We start from the raw sequence: 6,654 nt of genomic DNA, 5'->3' as shown, positions 1-6,654 counted from the left end.
TATTCTAATTTTAGTCTACACTAAACTCTCTTTCTTAAGTTTGTTTAGGTTTCTAAGTCAATTTATTGATGATCAGGCAATTAAAAGCATTAAGAATAAATTCAAACAAACAATTCAAATCCCATTAAAGATAAGCAAGAAAGAGATTAAAAATTTAGATTATATCTAAGTTCAATTGCAATCCTAGAAAAAGAAAATTAGCTACTCATGATTGCAAAGACAAATAACATTATATAAATTTCAACCATTGAGAGCAACAAGAAAAATAAAAGCTATGGAAGAAAACAAAACAAATACTTGCAACCTTGCTCTTCAAGTTTCAACCTCAACTTCTAGCTTCTTGAATTTTCAAAATTTTTTTACCTAATGTCGCTTAAAAAAATCCTATTTATACTATCAAACTTAACCTATAAGTTCCAAAATTAACCTATTATTTCTAATCTTCTTGAATCACAGCATTTGGAGTTTCGGAGAATGACTTATGGTCAAAACACTAAAGCATACGCAAGCAGACTTCCAAGTCTTTCAACATCTTACTTTCCAAAATTAAGCCCAATCCCCTTAGTTCCTACAAAAATATAAAAACTAACTAACCAAATTACAAGAAATAAACATAAAATTAAAATAACTTACTTAAAAATAAATTAATTCTAAAATCAACTAAAAATAACTAAATTATAATTGAAAATTAATGACTTTGCCCACATTTAATAACAAAATTGGACAAAAATAATTATATAAAATAGAATTATCAAGCAATAACTAATCTTAAAGTAATTTAAAACAAAATAAGATAAAATTTAACTAAAATAACTTAAATTAACTAGTCAACATATAATCAAACTTAAATTAGAAAAACACTTAAAATACTAAAATTCAATCCTAAAATCTCAAAGATCTGGCTACTTAAGCTCCCAAAATGTGTCGAAATAACTCTATATAATAGAGTTATCAAAATTGTTTCACATTCATTGTTGGAAACTAGACATCAAATAATCATGATAAGTTCATGATTTATTGGCCAAATTGAGCAAGAAAGAGGTCAAAAACCAAATCTATTCTACTATAGTTTCAGCGTGCGTATATGCAATTGAGGTGTTATTTTTTTATTCTGTTTTGTGCTTAATTTCCAGCAAATGAAGAGCGTAATTATTACACATTCATTTCTGGATATATGGACAGCAAAATCATAAATTTTCATAATTTAAGAAGCTAAATTTAAGCATAAAAGGAAGCTAAATCGAATCTGCCATATTGAAAATTTCAGCATGTGTTTTTCAATTCTTTTAGGTCAAAATTGCCTTAAATTATTTTTGGAAATTTCCACAACTAATTTAATCAGGAATTGTTCATGTGTGAGGTTGGAATTGGGTGAAAAATTAGTTTGAAAGTCAGCTAGAAATATTCTGCAGTTTAGAACTTTTTCCACCTAGTTCAGTGGATACCAAAGAGCAAAAGTTGCTCCAAGGTTCGCCACACATGGTGGGCTCAATTGCTATTGGCATGGCTGCCACCAATGTTATGGCACTATGCCATTAATACCATTTAGTAAACAGGGTTGATAATATCCTCAATTGTCAACCTCGACATTGCACACTTAGACTTTCATGAGTCATCAAGTTATCTCTAGTGATATCCATTGAAATCTTATCAACAAGGGCTAGTTATATAGCCATAAGACCTTTGGATTCAAAATCGTCTCTGCCATGTCCTGAACATAAGATGTCTATCTCAACATGAATCAAGTAGGCACATTTTAGTGTTTTATTGACCAATCAAGCCTTTCAACTTCCTATACTTATTAGCATCTTTTCTCAAGGGAGGGTGTACTCCATGAAGGTGTTGTGTATCTCTCATACACCAAAATCATGTACTAGTTTGTGTTAGTCTATATTTTAATGCCATTATCAATTATCCATAATCCTTCATTTAATCATTTAGGGTTATACTCAACTTGAGGGTCATCATTGACCCTTCTTGACCAAAATACATACCTTGACCTCTCTTGGTCTATGCTCAAGCATATCTAATAGTTCTACCCCTCCATTGGGTCACTAGAATTCACACGTACAACCTTATCATTGTATACATATATATGAAAAAGTGCCACTATCATAGTGCACATTAACACTTGCTATCAACAACATCCTCCGGTGTCCATGTATTCCCTCGAACCATCATCATAATCTCATACATAACATCATCAATAAAATGCCCAACATTGGAAACATTAACATAAACATGTTCATAGTCTATAATCACAAACATAAAGTAAAAGACCAATTTGTCAATAGAATGTGGTTGAGCCTCTAGCCATCAAATGGCTACTAGACACCTACCAAAGAATGAAAACTGGACACTAATATTCATAACACTAGCTACTATCATACGCCATCACTAATCTACAACAAAATAAATGGAAAAAATAACATATGAGTCACAAAGACTCCGTGAGTGGATACAGGAACGGCACATGCCAAGGGAAGAGAGTATTTCGTAAAAATGCACTTATAATCTCATGACATTAATAACTAATCTAGTCATGGAATTCATAAAACATGTTATTTGAACACATTTTAATAGCATTCATTTGAAAACATGTTATTATAAACCTTTTAGAATCCTTTACCTCTAAAATTCTTATTAAATTCAATCAAACAACTTATTCTACACCAAATCTATCGATACATTCTTGAGTGTATCAACACTTTCAAGCATCTAACGATACATTAGTAAAATGTATTGATACATTTTACACAAAAATCCTCCTAAAGCATTCTATTTATCAACACTTAACTTATATGTATCGATCCATTCAGCCTATAACTCAAAGTTTTGGGCAAAATCTTCCACTTTTAGCATTCCTTAAATTCCTTTACCTTTTGGACTTTCTTTAAGGCTTAGTTTTCTTCATTAAGCATATTTTCATGCCATCATAAAGTACAAATCATGAACAATGCTCAAACAACATTAGTATGCAGCAGACCATAAACATAGTAATTACGATCATTCCATTAACATTAAACTCATACTTTGTGATGGTATGTCCCCCATCAGCCTTGGGCAAACAATGTACAGTCCCGTTGCACCTTAGACATTTATGATACATCATAGGAGTGAAGTCATCACTTGCACCTCATGAGAGTGGAATCAATCACACTCATAGAGTTCTCATACTCGTAGCATTGAGTATGTGGAATGTCCTTCATGTACAAGCTTGCTTATCTCATAAGGTATATGGAAAACACATCATACACATAATCTCATGGCATTTATTATGCTTTTGCAATCATCTCATGTAGTATATGGAATATACATCATACACATACTCTCATGACATTCATCATGCTTTGTTAATCATCTTTTGTAGTATATTGAATATACATCATTTACATAATCTCATGGCATTTTTCATGCATACATAATCACTTTATAACGTATATGGAATTTACATTATACACACAAGCTTATAGTATACGACATACATACTTAATTATCTCAATGGTATATGGAATTTACATCATATACATAATCTTAGGGCATTCATCATACCAAACATGCACATTATAGCATCTATAAATAAAAAAACAATATCTCGTACCCACACTAGTCTGAAAACTAGAGTAATCGAGTGGACTTCAAACATAAGGTGCTTATCCCCCCTTGTTGAAAACCAATACCTAGTACTTTCGAAAACAATTTGAAAACCATTGTATCAATCATATTACAATCACTAAGAATTTATTTTTCTTAGAAAATCGTTTTCACTCGTGAAACTCAAATCGTTTGATAAATCATTTTAGAGATATCATTTCAATATAAATAAATAATCCTTTTCATAGAAATCATGCTAGCTTTACATATCAAAATCATTTGAAAGTGATGTATCCACTAATCTAGTTTGAGATTTGACTCCTAGCTCCAATCGCAACTCTATTTTGATGAAAGCCCTAGAGTTTTCAAGTATTCCTATCATACAATAATCATCACAATCATTTCCTAGAAAACAAATCTCATAATAACCATTCTAGGTACTTTTGAAACTACTCACTTTTAGGTAGACCAATTTTCTAGTTAAAACCCATGCTTAAAAACCCATATATATTTCATACTTACCTTAAGTGAGCTTTGATGCTAAGGAAAATCACAAAATCTTTGAGCTTTAGTGTTTAGTAGAAAATCTTGGCAAAACAATAATATTTTTAGCGGTGGAAAATTCATAAATCAAGATTTAAAAGTTGAAAGATGTCACTTTTATTTGAAAAATCCAAAACTAAGCTTCCAATCTTCCAAAATGATGATTTGTGGTGAAAATGCATTTAAAAGAGCTTAGAATTGCTGAAAAACTGACTGGAGAAGACTTAGAATGAAATCCCTCAGAGTTCAAGTCATATTTATTCTATGGGATGTGAAAATATCCTTTTACCCTTTTCATTTTTTTTTGAAAATCAACGAAATGTATCCATACATTGGTCAATGTATTGATACCTTTGGTTCTGGAGAAAATATATCAATACATTATAACATGTATTGATACATGCTCATCAAAAATCCTTTCTAAGCTAAATGTATTAATACAACATGAACATGTATCAATACATTTGAGGCAGAATGCAATTTCTGAGGCATATTGCCCACAAAAAACCACCTAGCATATTTACATTAAATGGTATTTAATGTAAATAAGCAAGCAAACCCCCATTTGGATTCAATAAAAGTATTAAAAAAATCAAAATCTAAAAGCATCAAAATCAAAATTTTCGTTTCATGAACAAAATCGAAAAGGTTTGATTGAAATTAAATTTGCGACTACCATATACCATAGCGAACATACTCCAAAAATTATGAGAAAATTATTTTTGATCATCTAAAAATCAAGGGAATCATTATCGCCATCTTTATTCTCAAAAGATTGTTATATAAAAATCGCATATTTTAACCCTTTTCAAACTTAGAAAGTTTTCGGCATCAAAAGTGATAGACAACTAAAAGTGCCAATGAATTCTTTTGAAGGTTAAACAAAGTTTGATGTTCAAAATATGTAATCTATATGCTCACCTAAGGATTTCCTAACTTATCCTCTTACTCAAGATGGAATTTCACATATCTGAATACCTAATCAACAAGCAACTTTTGACCATAAATAGTTAGTATACATTATGTTGGGTTTCTACATGGGCGACATGCTCGAAATACTCAATCGAAAGAAAATTAAAACTTTTAAAAGAAAACATACCTCCACCTACGGATCACCATAGTAATATTTTAACACATAGAATGGCGTATAAAATCATAAAATCAGTAGCTAACTTTGCCAATGTTCTTCTAATCAGAATAACTATCTCCTCAACGCTACATGTGAACACCACAAGAAGCAAAAACATTAGCCAATCAAGCTCTTGGCTTCAACGATAGTACACACGATTTCACTTGAACCTTTTAGTGAAAGAGGCTGATTTTAACTATATTTTTGTGCAACCAAAAGGGGATGACATTTGTCCCTTTCCATTTCTCACAATGATGGCCAAATCACACACTTGAAAAATTGTTTCGAAAATAATCTTTCTTCTTCACAAAGTAGGTGATGACACATAAAGAGAAAAACCCTTTTTTTTTTCTTTTCTGACAACTTCTTGTCATTTTATATGGAAAAATAGTTAACTACGATTTATATAACTAGGTTAAAATTAACTTTACTTTTGCAATAATGCCCTCCAAATCATAGCAAATTTCAATATAGTCCCATGACTGAATTAAACTATTTTAATTAAACCAAAAGGAAATTATATTGAAATAATTTTCAAAATTAAATTGAAATAATTCCTTTATATTATTGCAATTTCGACATTATAATTATACCTATTTATATATTATGCCCAAAACAAAATTAAACTTTTTTTTCAATCAAGTTTATAGAAGTTAATTACTTAGCATGTGATTCAAGTCTAACTTAAATCATCACTCTACCAATTTAATTCAAATGCAATCATTGTGTGTGACCCATTAGGTTCCTAACATGTGGACAATTGGTTTGAATAATTACTTAATTGATTAATATAAATTCCAAACAATTAATTTATAATCAATTCCATAGACCAAGATTGACATCTAGTAATGCATCATGGCCATCCAATTGTTATGAGAGTGAAAGGGTTAATTGACAACCTTTCAGTGTATAGTCTATCAGTGTAATTCATTCTCTCATCATATATCCTAGAGATGATAAGAGCTTGATCTCCATATTCGTTCTTATAGTTATAGCATTAGCTTTATAGAGACTTATGAAACTTTTTTTATAATCTCCAAATCGCGTTGGCCAAAGACTTCAATAAGTTAATATGAACCAATAACTAATAAGATATGTCCTTTAAAAACACTTGGGATAATGATTCCTATCTTCACCACTCATTCGCCTTCACATGATTCATACTATACCCAAAAGCATTCTCTTTAGGCATCTTTGGCTGGGCACTCGTAAGGATGAAATTAAAGCATAGGGCTTCCATAGGCGCTACACCCAATAAGCCTAGTGCGCTAGCCTAACACATAAGTCTTGTGCATGCGAAGGCCATGAGCAGATCCCTTACACATGTCCATCCCATGCTACTGAGCATCACACACTTGTGTGCCATGCGCTATTAGGTCATGCAAACT

The sequence above is a fragment of the Theobroma umbraticum genome, unplaced genomic scaffold (genome assembly GCF_002168275.2).
Source record: "Theobroma umbraticum cultivar Fairchild unplaced genomic scaffold, ASM216827v3 scaffold_239.1, whole genome shotgun sequence".
Classification (NCBI taxonomy): domain Eukaryota; kingdom Viridiplantae; phylum Streptophyta; class Magnoliopsida; order Malvales; family Malvaceae; genus Theobroma; species Theobroma umbraticum.
This window is presented reverse-complemented; position numbering follows the sequence as displayed.